The 15,064-nt window shown below is 47.2% G+C and overlaps 1 protein-coding gene across 4 annotated transcripts in view; it reads right to left on the bottom strand.

Annotated features, from left to right (window-relative positions):
* Positions 1 to 15,064, bottom strand: part of TRIM44 (tripartite motif containing 44) — a 106,319-nt gene that overhangs the window by 11,758 nt on the left and 79,497 nt on the right. Inside the window, exon 6 of one of the 4 annotated variants that reach the window (XR_004288970.1) lies at positions 5,562 to 5,678. The exons of 2 other annotated variants lie outside the window; for them this stretch is intronic. The gene's annotated coding sequence lies outside the window, so the exon portion shown is untranslated. The remainder of the gene's footprint in view (positions 1 to 5,561; positions 5,679 to 15,064) is intronic. One more of the 4 variants, XR_004288969.1, reaches the window with a different exon arrangement.

Genomic DNA, 15,064 nt, shown 5'->3' with positions numbered 1-15,064 from the left:
CTTCCAAGCCTTCCCAAGCTAACTGTGGGAAGCTTACTGGTCTTGGAGATACTGCCCAGGCATCTCATGGACAGTATATTTCTAGAGGTGAGTCCAGACTCTCTTTCTTTTCTGACTGTCACTGCAATCACTGGGCACATATAACCACAAGGCGGGGTGGGGGGGTACGAGGGGTGGATGAAAATGTTGTATCATAAACAGCGCTGCTCTTACAAACGACTAAGCCTTACTGGTAAAGGCTGGGTGTGTCCAAGGAACGCTGTGCCACGGAGGGCAAAGCAGAAGCAAGCTCAGGTCCAGCCCTTCCCAGGCAAGGAAATATGAAGAACCAATTCATCTGCTGGAGGAAATGTTCTCATCTGGCTTCCTTATAAAACAGCTGCACGTCTGGCAACTTCCAGTCCTCCACAATCCAGCTGTGAGCTGGGCTCCACGCAGGCTTGGGTTCTAAGACTTTAACCCAAGCTGGGCTTCACACCAGTGGTCCATGGAGGGAGGGAGACACCCAGCCAAGATGGAAGTAGAGGGTGCTTATCACTGTGCCCCTCCCTCCCCTCAGGAGAAATGCCAGCTGAGGCGTGGGTGCGCAAGTGGGAGAGCAGGGTTAGCTGTCGTAATGGTGGGGACAGTGGGACAAGCGCACGAGTGAGACTCAGCGACATGGCTTCAAGACCCCAGGCCAACATATTAGCATACGACCTTGGGTAGAATGTCTTTACTTATTATGTTCAATTAGCCAACATATAGTACATCATTAGTTTTTGATGGCTGCCTCTTTAAACAAAGGTTTCCACGTGTGTAAAACGGACAGTGATACGTGGAAGGACTCACTAAATGGGTGCCATCGTTATTATTAGCTAGGCTCTGAACTCGTCACCTCACCAACATTTTCACATTCGGTTTTCATAATAATAACCCTAACAGAATGCAAACTCCCTTTTACAGACGAAAAAACCCAAAGAGCACAGAAATGAAGTGACATCCCAAAGTCCCACAGCGAGGCAGGGCTGGAAGGACACCCGAGGCCTGGCCTGTGTTCTTCCCTCCCAGGTAGGGGCGGGGGGTCCCGAGCTGGTCCCGTCAGCCTGGCTGCGCTCCTTACTGCCAGCAGCAGACGCAAGACCTCTGAGGATCACTGAAGATCATCCAAGGCCTCAGCAGACTCAGACTCCAGTTTGGACACCAATTACCAGCAGACTTCCTCCCTGCTGTAAGGCATCCCAATAGTGTCTTGAAAAAAAAGAAGTTTAGCCACATGTCTTCCACGTCAGCAACTATGATCTGCCTGTGACATTCCTGTAGCTACCTGGCTGCAAGGTAGCAGTTTCCCTCAGATTCTTAATTTGGTGCTTGTGGGCCACATAGCCCTGCAAAAGGGCCTGCCACCAAGACACTGCCCCCTGGGCTCAGGACAGAAGGTCTCTGGGTCAGACACCCGTTTCAGTTTCAACCATATCTGGCCTGATGGGAGACGTACCCACCTCTCACACTTTTACTTAGGATGCAGAGAAAGTCTTTAGAGGCTTCAGCCGATTCCCGCCCCCCACCACGTCACTAGAAGAGAAAATGTGAGTTCAGCTGGAATGATGCCCTCTTGGCTGCCTGCAGAGAACTGGCATTGAAGGTGGTCTGAAAGATCCCTGCTTTGTCCCTGCAGCCTCCCGGGGTTCAGGGATTCAGCACCCCTTCGTGTGGTAATACTGTAAATGTCTTTACCGCCTGAGCTCCTGGGACGCTGACCTTGTTTCTCACTCCCCATCGTATGCCCAGTGTGTAGCACCACGCCTGGCACTTAGGAGGCATTCTGGTGGCTGCCACATGGGATCTCACACAACCTCCACTGGCCTAGGAGAAAGGATTTAGCAGATAAAGAGCAAGATGGGGAAGACTGGCCCTCAAGGCAGTAACTATGACCAGGAGAAAAGCAGACTTTTCTCCTAGGAGCACTAAGATCCGTCTTCCTGGAAAACGCCTAAAGGAGGTTATAGAACCTGTTAGGATTGTCCACATTCACATTGGAGTAACACCAGGATTCACATCTAGGCACTTCTGAGCTAGGTTGACTTTGGCACAGCTACTAAACCTCTGTAAGCTTCAATCTGCTTGTCTGTAACATGGGGTATCATTCATTCATTCACGGTTTCAGGGAACAAATGCTTACTGAGCACCCACAGTATATGAGGCTGTCGGCGTCACTGCAGTGAGTAAGACTAACAAGGTCCCTGTTCTCATGGAGCCTCACTTCTAGTGAGGGAGACATCTAATAAACGAGGAAACAGATAACTTCACATAGAGGGAAGTACTGTGGAGAAGGTCAAGCAGGATACTGGGACAGAGAATGATGGGTGCATGGGTTTTGGACGGCAACTGAGGCAGAGGAAATACCGGGATGTACCTCCTAGAGTGGACAGGAATACCTAATGAGCTCACGTGTTTAGCTGCCTTACTACCAAGTAACGGGCACTCAACCAGATTCAACTGTTTCTAGATTGCTCCCATCCCAAAGCCGACTGCTTCCATTTTGCCTCACGATGGCTGAGCCCGTATGACATGCCAGGGAGGGGAACACAGAGGGGACTCAGCTGGAGCTCAAGTGCAAGCAAAGAATGCGGCCAATGTTCTATGGGAAGAGGAAGAGATGATAAATTCCACCTGCAGAGTCAGCGAAGACTGCCACTCGATGTGGACAGATGGGTTGGAATTTTCCGGGAAGCCTGTGGGGCCAGAGGGAGGGCATGCCAGGTGGAGGGAACAGCCTGACCAGAGTCCTGAAGGTGTATGCCGGCTCAGTGCATTCAGGAGCCATGAGACGTTCGCGGTGGCTGGAGAGAGCATGTGAGAGGGTACCCTGGGAGAAAGCGTTTCTCACCAGCAGCTCCTAGGACTTTGCTCCACGGGTCATGTCTAAGTGTCTCCTAAGAAGATGGGGGGCATGTGGATGGGAAAGAGCGGGAGAGAAGGGTGTCAGGGCTCCATATGGCGTCTACCACACCGCAGCACGCCAAACTGAACCAGGGCTGTGCTTAAAATATCCAGCCTGGGATCTGTGTGACACTCCCCAAGGCAGCAAAAACAGCTATTTCAGAGAAGCAAGAAAAAACAAACACCTAGCGGCAGCTCACTATAAAGCCTGCTCGGGGGCCAGGCAGGCATCATGCTGCTCCAGTGTGATCCGAATCTTCAGTGCAAGTCTGACATTCAGCTTGGAAGGGTAGCCGAGGTGCCAGTGTTCGATGTGGGGGTCCGGAGGGAGTGGACACACTCCCCAGCACAGCCAAGGACTCCTTCTTTGCCAAAGTCAGACTCACTTGTCCAAGAGTCTAAGGCTTATGCTAGGGACAGTGAGAGGGCTTGGAATTAGGGAGATAGTGAACTACAAGGAGGTTTCTTGTGCCTAATTAATAACTCAGGTGTGTCTACCAGCTCACCTTCTCTGAGATGAGTGTAACTACGAAGAAGAAGTTTATAAAAGGAAACCATTCGGATGGAGGCCTGGTTCCCTATTTATTTACTCTGTCCTATCCCTGCCCTTGTAGTAAACACTCTTGCTAGGAGTCTCCCCAGGAAATGGAGAAGGTAAGAAATCTATCCCCACCCCACTATTCCAAAAGCTCATGATACAGCCAACAGGTCTGGACTGTAGGAATCTGCCCCTATCGACACAGACAGACAAGGAGATGAACATCACATCCAATTTACAGTCAGCCAATCTTACCAGAGGCTGTCCCTGGATTCCACATCAATTCTGTCAGATGAGAGACAGGCGCTGGCCTGGCCAGAAGATGACCCAAAATACATGAACACACCAAATAGGAGACAGCCCGAAACAGAGAGACAGAAGGGGAAGGAACACCGAAGCTCTCCACCCTTCACATACCATCACCCAATGTCAAGACTGAACAAAGCCCCACCGCTCTGAATCAAAGGGCTGCCGTAGGCACTGGCACATATGACACGGGTAAAAGGCGGCTGCAGTCTTTGTCGTGTTCACAAAATCTCCCCATAAGCTACGAAACCTGAGGAACTTATTGGTTCTGAGGTACTGACTTCTGGCTGAGCCCCCAAGTGAAAAATCAGTAGCTACATTAAGACGAGAGTAGGTTGTGGGGTTACCATACACCACTTGAGAACAGATGAGTTTCTGGGTGAGCCAGTGGTCCTCTTAGAAGCTGATGGGGGACAAGGTAGATGGTTAAGTTTTGCTAGGGAAGGAGAAATGATCACCTTTAAAGGGCCAGGATTAGGGTCTAAGCAGAGGGTAAAGAAGGAAGCACATAAAGATCATTAAAGACACATTCTGCCTTCCTCCTGGTTTTTTCTGAAGTCAGCTTGGCTGTGACAGTCAAATGACATCATCCTGCCACTTCAGACCTGTCCCATCCATCTGCAGGAGAACCTGACTGTGGCTTACTTCTCAACATAAAGCAGATGTCATAACATTTATTCATAATACCTGAAAAGCAATTGCTCTTCATTGGCCCAATGTGAGGGCCTAGCCAGAGCAAGATAATCCGAATACCCTTACAGGCACCAGGGAATGTTCCCCTTGGCATCGAATAAGGCCCAGTCACCCTCCAAAGCTGCAGAGTTGAGAGGCACCTGTCTATAATCTAGATGGCTTTCTGCTGTCAGACTTTCCACCCTGGCTTTCGGACGGAGAGGAGCAGGAAGGGGACAGAGAAACCAAGGTTTGAATCCAGTCCTTCCACTTATTAATGAGTCCCCTTGGGGAAAACTTACTCCACTGAGCCTGTTTCCTCATCTGTCAAACGGGGTCGATGATTCCAGGTCCTTTATGAAAGCATATGGTACATGGCAAATGCTCCCAAAGTGACTATTTCTCTCGGGAAACGGTGTGTAAAACAGTGCCTGACACATCAGACCTCCACTCTGTCTCGCTCTGTTCCCTTCCTCCTTCCTAGATTAGAGACGGCTCCGGCTCTCGCTTCTGAGTCGCGATCAGAACTCCATCGCATACAGGATAGTACACATATCAGACGGCTCTTCTACGCCCGCATGAGAAACTAACGAGACGCGTACAGAGCTTTTGCTTTCCCCACCCACTCCCCCACTCACTACTTAAAACGTTCCACTGCAGTCTTCACTCAGCCTGGCGCCGAGGGCTAGAGGGAGGGAATGACAGCAAAATAAACATTCCAGCTAACCACTTTGGGGAAAAGATGAGAGAATTCTTTCAGGGGTTGTTTTTAAATTAAAAAACATTTGCTGTGAGACAATAAAGTCACTCCTCTCTAAGAACTATTTTTAGGGCCCCTGACTGAAATACACGCAAGAAAGAAAAAAAGAAGTTTAAAAAAGACAATTCTGTAGATGGGAGTTTCAGCAAAGCCTATGGAACTGTTTGCTTTATGCTCAGCTGGAAAGAGAAGGCTCTTCTCCTTCCCAAACTGCTTCTCTGATCTCTGGAGTCTCACTTTCCCCCAGCTTTACTGAGATCTAACTGGCACGGAACACTGTGCCAGTCTAAGGTACACGCTCTCATAATCTGGCACACGTATGTTTTAAAATGTCTGCCGCAATAAGGTTAACACATCCTTTACCTCACATACTTGCCATTGTGTTGTTGCTGATATGATGTCAGTCTGATTGCTGACGGTGCCTGGAGTCCCACTGGGATGAAGGACTCTGGTGGCTAATCCTACGGCTCTTCTTGCCCACTGGAGAGGACGGGAAGACCAGGCTTTAGAAATGGGGTTACAGTAACTGTAGGGGCCTAGCAAGCAAGGCAGGAACGACTGGTCTCTCTGTAAAAGGAAAGATGATCGCCCACTTAGCTCTTATTCATCTCAACTGGAACAAACGGTCACAACATGGCTGTAATGGGCACCCGTGCTGGGGGTTAACAGCCGACTCTCAAGTCAGGCTCATCAGAGGAAGGTAAAAGCTGCCTGGAGGAGGAGTGTAAGACTCCATGAATCTGACAGAACTCTGTACCAGAGGCTTTATTTTCTCTTTCACTCCAACTCCCCCTCCCTCCCCTCCAGTAAAGAACAGTAATGGCATTGAAATCCACAGATAATCCTTAAATCTCGGTGGCAGCTCCAGTTCTAAACTCCTCCTTCACGCTGCCGGCTCTAACAGCTGTTAACAAGTCATAACAAGGACCTCTCATGCCCCGCCTGGAACAGCCATCTCCTCGTCCTCGCCCTCCCCAGACCAGAACCGGCCTTCGAATCTACGTCCTCCCTGGAGGCTGAGCCGAGCCCTCCAGCCTCCAGAGACTATTCCGCATTCACCTCTCGGGCTCAGAGAGCCTGGCGCTGCTTGTAGGGCCACGGGGAGCTACTGCTCCCAGGGGTGCGGGACGAATGGAGAATCCCAAGGCCCGGGGAGCCCAGCCGAGCTAGAAGCGGCCTCATTAGGGAAATCCGAACAAGCAACTGCCCTGGGGGCACAGCAGGAGTCCGAGCTGGCGCGAGGGGCAGAGCGGCAGCCTTAAGCAGCGCGCCATGTCCATGAACAGGACAATTCATCATGAAGTTCAAACTGGGGAAGGCCTAGGCAGGCCAGGAAGTGCAGTGCAAGGGGAGCTGGACCGAGAGATCAGGAGGGGGCGTGGGAGCTGCGGGGGGCTCGGAGGCCTCTCTCTGAAGTCCTGGCTTTAGGGTACAGCCCGTAAGGTCCAAGAGAGTTAGTCGCACATGATGAGGCACGAAGCACTGGACTCGAAACCCATTTCCCTGGTTACCAGCTCCTCCATGTGTCTCTGGGGGTGGCATTAACCCTGTGCCGCACTTGGCTTTTCCTCCTCCAGACCAAGACTGTTGCTTGAGGGCATGTCTTACGACTAAACACTTGCAACCCTGCTTAGCAGCTCTGTGTCTATTTGTGAAATGAATATAGAAGGGATTCTCATTTGCCTCCACTTCTTGCACCTCAATCACTTTCCGCTTGGTGAAGAAAGTCCTATTTAGAAGGTTAAAGAAAAAAAAAAGTGGGAGGCCGCCTAGGCCCCGAGGTGGGAGGCCGTGCAATGACGGCCAGCTGGCTCTGGGGTACCTGCATGATCCCATGGAGGCCGCACCCTCCTCACGGTGGTAACACACAGACTCCGCTGAAATGAACTTCGAGCAGCCTGTGCTCATTATCTGTGTTTCTCTTTTGGTTTCTGGTTGGCGCTAAGAATGTGGGAGTCTACCCATACCATCATCCTCCACTGACTGCACTTCCAGACACGCAGGACAGAGGTGGCAAGAGGTGTGAGGGAAACGTTTGGAGCCACTCCTCCGGCTGCCTGCCAGCTGCTCAGGGACCCATCGCCTTGCTTTGCTGGAGCAGAGCCTGGCTCCCTCCTCCAGTCCCCACTGCTTTCCCAGAGGTCAGCCGCAAGTTCACATCTAGCAACAAGCGGCAATTACAAATTGAGTGCCTGCTGGGAATATCTTTCTAGTGTCAAGCAGCCATTCAAAGCACTTAAGGAAATCACGAAAGGGAGGTGAGAGAATTCTTGGGGAAGAGCTATAGGATAGGGAGGGCAGAAGGGAAGGCATCAGCCCACCTCCTACCTTGGAGGGAAAAACAGGCCATAAAAAAGCAAAACTGGTTCTAAAGAATGAACCTGCCTTTGAGAAAACTGCAGAATACTGTATCTTTCAACCCTGCTCCTGCTGAGGCCAAAACACTTTGGGGTGCCTGGGAAACCTTTTGTTAACACAGAGTAAAATGACATTTTAAGCAACTATGTATTTTTAAAAAAATTATCTAGTGAGCTCTGCATTATATTAGGTAGTTATATATAATCTCTCATCCCATGTGGACCACATCTCTGTGAAGAAGGCATTATGACTCCCTGTTTTACAGATGTGGAAACTGAGACTCAGAGAGGTCGTGTCTGAAGCCCAGGTTTGTCCCACAGCAAAGCCACTGTTCTTGCCACCAAAGACAGCACTGGGCTAGGCTGGGCCCCTGGCTGGGAGTGCATGGTGCTGAGCCGCCCATTGGCAGCTCTTAACCCCCCAGTACATCAGGCACTAGTGGCTAGTGTGGACAGCACCATGGCCTGTCCTGTGCACTTGAAAGGAAGAGGGAGCTCAGCTACATTAAGTGGGCTAGTGGAGTCTCGTCGAGGGATTCCTTCTTTAGTCTTCTAGAGTTGTCAATGACCACGTGAAAGGGAAGGGCTGGGTTCTGAAACAAGTAGATACTGTCATGCTGGGAATGTCACTTTCCTATGTTTTAAATCCTCATAAAAAATGGGTCCAATTAACCCTATGTCAGAGAGAAGTTCTGAACACTAAATAAGATACCTTATTAAAATCCTTAATGCTATACCTGGCACAAGTCAACATAAATGATAGCTATTAGAGTAATTTCTGCTTGATTTCAGATAAACGGTTTCAGAAAATACACAGATATGGCATCAACTTGTTCTCATTCAGTTGGTGCGATTTCTTCTTGAGGAAAAATATGAAGACTTTGCATCTGTTTCATGGCTAAGGACACCAATAACTAAAAAATGGCTGTGGCAGCACAGATAACTTGGTTCAGGAAAGAGCGAGCCATATTCTCCCTGGGCCTGTCCTCTCCCTTGCTGCTCAGCCGTCTCAGAGGAGGCTATAATCACAGCTATTTGGAGACAAGAAACTTATGTATACATATGGTAAGAACCTTGAACGTTTTAGAAGGCAAAAGACCTGTTTGGATGAATTAATGCAAGTGGCTTTGCCTCTGGTTCTACAGTCTCCTGAAAGCACACTGGCTGGAGGAGCTCTCTTCAGCTGGGAGCTCCTTGGGAGAGCACTTCAAACGGCTCCCAGGCTGGCCAGCCAGCTGAACCGCGCAGGTAGCAACGGCTGGAAGGTGCACCAGGCGGATACTGCGTTCTCACCCCAGCTCCTCACTCTAACCCTAATGGTGGTGTGGAGACCCAGAGGTTCTTGGGTTTTGGTCTCCTCCATTTCTGACTCAAAATGGCTCTGGTGGTAAACTGCATCTTCTTCTGTGATCTGTCCATGGAAACCTGGTGCCACCACTGCAGGACGCGGCTTCTAGCTGTACCCTCATTTCTGCACACCTTCCAGAGACTCACCCTGCCCCAGGCGAAGGAGAATGTGCTTCACATCGCTGCCCCTGAGCAAATGGTGAACAGTGGCACAGGCTGCCCAGGTGCGCAGAGCTTAGAAAGTGTTTGCCTCTTGCTATTTCCTTTCAGAGGCTGCAGCGGGCATTACTGGCATTTGAGTTTGCAATAATGGAGAATACAGGACTCGTAAATTCAATCTGGAGCTAGATACATTAGTGTTTTAACAGTATATTTGGTCCTACAGAATCTCCTGTAAAATAGTAGACTTTTTTAGTATAGGACAAGTGTTAGCAGATTTTTGGCATCAAGGAAGCAATGAACAATAAGTTCTTTAAGGTTATTGCATTGGGCTTAAATTTCTAGGTAGATTTGGAAAAACTGGTTCAAGTCTGTCTTTTGGGTATTGACAGAGGAGCCAGGTGATGCCCTGAGCAAAAATTAAGGCTGCAGAGACTCGGAGGGGAAAGCACTCCCTGTGAAACAGAAAAGGACAAATCCTGAAATTCCAGTCTAGATTCTGATAGATTTTTTTGCAATAAGAAGCTGGTGAGATTTAAGATCAATTAGATATAAAAAAAAATTTTGTTCTCCCCCAAGCCAAATTTCAGAAAATTCTGTTAGAAGAAGAACATTTCTAGATGCCCCCTCATCTCTGTGCATAGTGCATATCTGTGTGTCTACTAAGTTAGTAGTCCTAAACCGAGTGGACCATTTTTATTAAGGGGCAACTCCTGGATATTTAAAAGATTTAGCTGGAATACATGACATAAAAATGTAGGATTTTATAGATATTTAGACTCCTCTTCTATTCTGTAAACCACCAGGTTACCTCTTTTTTAGTTCCCAGAACCTATGAATGAAGATTCCTAAGAACGGCTCACTGACTACCTTCCAGGTCCCCTTACCACTGCAATCCTGGGCCTTGGAAATGATATGTTTGGAATAGACACCTCAAGTATCCCTGACAGCCAGGCTCAGGGTCTAGAGACTTACGGCCCAAATACTGTTTCAAACATAGGGAAAACCATTTCTTGGATAGCTGCGTACCTCAGCCTCTTTCCACAAAGGAGGCATATTCTACCACAAGCTGGCATTTCAAATTCTCTGCCTACAATCATCCCTCTACCTCAGAGACTCCCAACATAAAGATCAGTTCATGCAACTAGCCCCAAACCGAGCACCTTCTGTTCCTGTCTCACTATTTACCCCCAATGTCAAAAAGCCATCAAAGTGTGTGGCTGACTGATGGGGTGATCTGTTGGCACCAAGCACAACAGCAACCTTGTAGGCTGTGCACGTGAAGGCAAGAAGATCTTGGGGTACTCCAGAACCTGGATCCCTCAATCAGCTAAGCTCTCCATCCTCCCTTTCTAAAATAATTGGACTATAATTTGCGCCCCTTCAGCAGGCCCAGAGACATAGTCATAAAGAAACCTGCTTGCACAGGTTTGCTGACATGCTTGGCAAATTACCTCCAGTGTGTCCTTCCAGGAAAGGGCCAGACTCATTTCAGGCACACAATTCATTCTGACCAAAACATTCTATCTGCAGCATGAATGCAAAAACATATGCATACACACAGGGTGTCCCTCATTTCCTCTGGAGTAATGGGAGCCTGGGCAATACTTTAAGCATTCATTTTCCAACATAAATTAGAATGGAGCATCGAAAACACCAGTGACATCTGCACGGATACAAAATGTACTCATTATGGTCGGTGCTATTACAATGAAAGGAAATGCATTCATAATGGCAAGACATTTGAAATAATGTGTTGCTGGATTCTCTGTTCATAAAAGCAATAATGAAGAAACAGAAGTGGGTCAAATAAATTAACAAGAGTAATAGGGGCATGTGGTGGCTTCAAGGGCTCTGGGGCCATGACAATGAGACTTACTCGATCTACAGAGAGGAAGTTATGAGAGTGTAAAGGTAGAAGAGGCAAGAAGAGCACCGGGCTGGCATTTTGGAGAACTGAGGTTGGAGTCCCGGCTCTGAGCTATGCCACCTTTGCGATCCCGCGCGAGTTATGGCAACATCTCCTCGCACCTCCGACTGCTCACCTATCGAACAAGGACAGCCTCCCTCCCGGGACTGCGAGGGAGTCCCGGGAGGAAGGAAGAGAACAACATGAAGTGCTCAGCACAGTCTGGGTTGTACTAAGCACACCATCAACACTAGTTTTAATTTTTTGTGTTGTTATTGCTACATAAAGGTACTGCTCTGTGACGGCACCATCCCAGTTTCTTCTTCGGTAAAGTGAAGCCAGTAACACCTGCTCTTCCTACCGACAAGGTTATCATGAGGAGCAAGTAAAATGAAACGGTGTGGCCGATACCACCGTTGGGCTGATTTAGTGACTGCTCACTTGCATTCCCTTGCTGGTTTCTACTCTGGAGGGTGGAACGGTTAAGTATGGACACACAAAGCCCGTACTGCAGTGCGGGGCAGGGGGCACGTGCCTGGTCCAAGCCCATGACACGGAAGGGTAAGTCTTCTGGTTTGGGTGGAGTGCTCCTGGGGGATATGTTTACTTTTGTGATTAATAGACATGGCCCTTTTTCTGACCCCTGTTTCATGCTTGAGCACAGATATGATACCCAAAGCTGCAGCTCCTTTTCAGTCATGAGGCAACAAGCCCAGGGAGTCTCAGAGACACGTGGCGGTACTGACATCATGAGGCACTGAACCAAAGCCAGCAGTCACCTCCTTCCAAACTTAGTATGTGAAACAAATAAACCTCTATTTGCTTAAGCTACTTACACCAGAGTTTTCCTCGAAGCTGAACATAATTCTGATACAATGCATAAGTACTCTGGAGAATTCAAAGCCTTACGTGTTATAAGTGTGTGATCACTCCTCTGCCAAGAATTTCATTCCCTTGGACCCATCTGGCTAATTTATATATGTCCTTTAAACTTAGATTTAGTAAGATCTCCTCTAGGAAGCTTTCCAAAACCCTATCCCTAGGATTTGTCCCACTGTGTGAACTTCTCAAAACACTTCATAAACACCTATATGGGTACATTACACTGCTCTGTAATGATCCATTACTTGTCTCTTTGCTCTCCAGATGGTTAAAATGTCTCAACAGCAAGGATTCTTATTTCAGTAATTTAAAAAATTTCCTAGCACTTCACATTGTACCTGGCACCAAGTGGATAACTCATTAAGGGTTTACTGCAATACTGAATAAACCAATGAGAGAGTGACTTGAAAGGTACGGAGTAAATGATAGCCTGTCTAGCCTTATTATCCAGTCACGTTTTTGAAACACGGCAAATAGCTTTCTAATTCCTATTACTATGTGAAGGGTGTCTAGGTTAGGGAAGCATTGGTCTAGGCAGTGATTTTTAATGTTTTAAAAGTTATTCCACTCAAACCTTGTTTGAGTTCGTGGCACTCCCTCTTCTTCTACTCCCCAAATTATTTTAGGCTGTGTATTTAGTCTATACTTTTCTATTAAAATAATAATAATAATAATTATAATAATTTATTTCCTTCTTTGTTGTTCTAGAATTTATCCCTTCTGATAACCAAAACCATCCTGGGAATAATCTCATTTGGCACCAAAACAAATGTTGACATCATCCAGCAGCTCCCTTCCTAGGTGTCTGAGATCTGTCTGTGTGACCAGGGCTTCTGGAGGCTTCCTGCTGATCCTGCCTTATCTGGGTCCTTACCAGTCTCAAATGCAGTGTGCCACTGCCCAGGTGGAGCCTAGGGTATGTGGTTCTCTGCCAAGAAGCAGATGTAAACCCCTGTGCCTACCCTCTTCCTATAAAGCCAACTTAGGTCCACGACTCATACAGATCATAGCCTACTTAAAGATTACCAGCCCCTTTGCCAAAATACTCAGAAAAATAATCCTATCAAGCAAAATAATATCATCATTCCGACTGGTCTTCACCAGAGGCCAGCCTCTAGTCAGCATCTAGTCTGAACTTCCTGTTCTCTTTGCCTGCCGTGCTCCCCGTGCCCACTGCTACTTGGCTGGTGCCTTTGTTCAGTCAGGTTTCAGCTCCGAAGTGGCCTCTTCAGCTCTTCTCTTAATACCTTGTCTACAGTAGTTTCTTCTACCCAGTTCCTTTTAATCAAATCACCTTATTCCATTTTCTAACAATATCTGAAATTATTTTGTGTATGTAGTGGTTTACTAGTGCTTTTGTTTGTTTGTTTTTCGTCTCTTTCCACTTGAGTTAAATTCTCCTAGAGAAGGGACCTCATCTCCTCTGTCTTGTTCGCCCTGTATCCTTAGCAACAGGAGCCATGTGGGGCATAATGTGGATGCTTACTAAACATGTGCTCAGTAGGGATAAGAAGAAAATGAGCAGTTTCGTCAATCTACTTTGCTGGCCTTTACTTGAGCTTCCTTTTGGGAGTGGGAAGGAGGGTGGGTTTGGTGGCCACAGGGAACATTCTGAGATGGTGAGGTTGGCTCTGAGAGGCTCTGTGCAATTACGGAAAGAACCATAGTCCTGTCCTGCCGCTTATAAGCTGTAGGAGAACTGAATCGTGTCCCTTAATCTCTCTGAGCTTCAGTTTTATCATCTGCATTGTAAAGTGTGTCACAGGATCAGTGTAACAGTTAAATGAGACAGTGACAGCACACAGTAAATAAGTCAATTCCCCTCAGCCTGTCCCTTACGGCTGTTAACAAAGAGGAAGCAGCCAAGTAGCTCTGGGAAGGTGGTCTAATCCTTTTTCCCATTTGGGCAGTCACATTAGCAACCCTGATGGTTGTTCACAGAGATAACGTCTACCTGCTGCTTCAGGGAGTCTTAGCCTACAGACCAATTCTCCAGTCCTGACACTACTCACAAGTGTACTTTGCAAGATTAGTAGAGATTTATTCCTCTCTTCTCAACTCTGTATCAACTTACATTAATGTGGGGGTTGATGTTATTCCACAGAGGTAAGCTTATGAATCTGTTAAAGAACTCTGGGTGCTGATTCTGCCACAACATGTGCTTCCTCTAGGCTCATTAAATCCAGAACATTCAAAGCCATCAAAAATCTGTTGTCTTCCAGGCCTGCCAGAGACACTTTTGGTGAAATCATCCTTGACAGCTATTTGCCTATTTAAACACATTTAATTCTTCACGCTGAATTTATTCTGCCCATTCATTTGTTAATTCAACAAGCATTAATTGAGTGCCAACTGGATGCCTAGCCCTAGTAATCAGTCAGCACACACTGGCAGTTATTAAATGTTAAACACCATGCCTAACCTCTTATGAACATCAGGTTAATAAAACAGAATTTCACCCCACAGGCATCAAGATTATCCCCATTAAATACCAGAAAAGTAAAGCTGGAGAGTTTAGATAAATTGCTTAAGTGGGCAATAAAAGGTGGGTCACTGCTCTGACCTAAGTCTTTCTGACATCAAACCCCACTCTGTTAATCACAATATTCTAGTAAATAGGCCTTGAACATGTACTTAGTACTTATCAAGGTGACAGCCATTTTCATGCATTAAAAAGAAACAAGGCTGGGCTGTGATCTTCCTCAGGGGAGGATTTCTATCTTACTCTTCTTTGCATTCCCGACCCCCCAAATTATGCCAATAGTGTTTGCTGAACTGATGATGAGCATGTGGCTCCTGTTCTCAAAGATACAGTAGAGCCAAATAGACAGTTGGCATGAAAGACCTTAAAACAGCAACATAAAAAGACCAAGACACACAACTGTACAGGGTACAAAAGATGTGAGTGATCACAATTAGGGAATGGGTTTAACTTTAAAACCAAGCAAAAAACTGAGGGGATTGGACTAGCTCAGACATCACAGACTCAAATGTTTTTAGGGATCTGATAGGTAATGTGAACAAATGAAATGAATAAACTGGGCCAGGTGAAGACTGGTAAATTGGAAAGAGCATGTCCTAAGGTTGGCCCATGTCATGGGAAAATATGGATCTAGTATTGTCAGAACGTTTGAATTTTCAAAAGAAGCTAAAAATTTCTATTTCTTGATGTGGAACTGTCCAATTTTTAAATGCTGGTCAGTAACTCATAG

The sequence above is a fragment of the Mustela erminea genome, chromosome 9 (assembly GCF_009829155.1).
Source record: "Mustela erminea isolate mMusErm1 chromosome 9, mMusErm1.Pri, whole genome shotgun sequence".
In the NCBI taxonomy this organism is placed as follows: domain Eukaryota; kingdom Metazoa; phylum Chordata; class Mammalia; order Carnivora; family Mustelidae; genus Mustela; species Mustela erminea.
The sequence above is the reverse complement of the archived record's forward strand: the minus strand, read 5'-3'. Positions and strand labels throughout refer to the sequence as shown.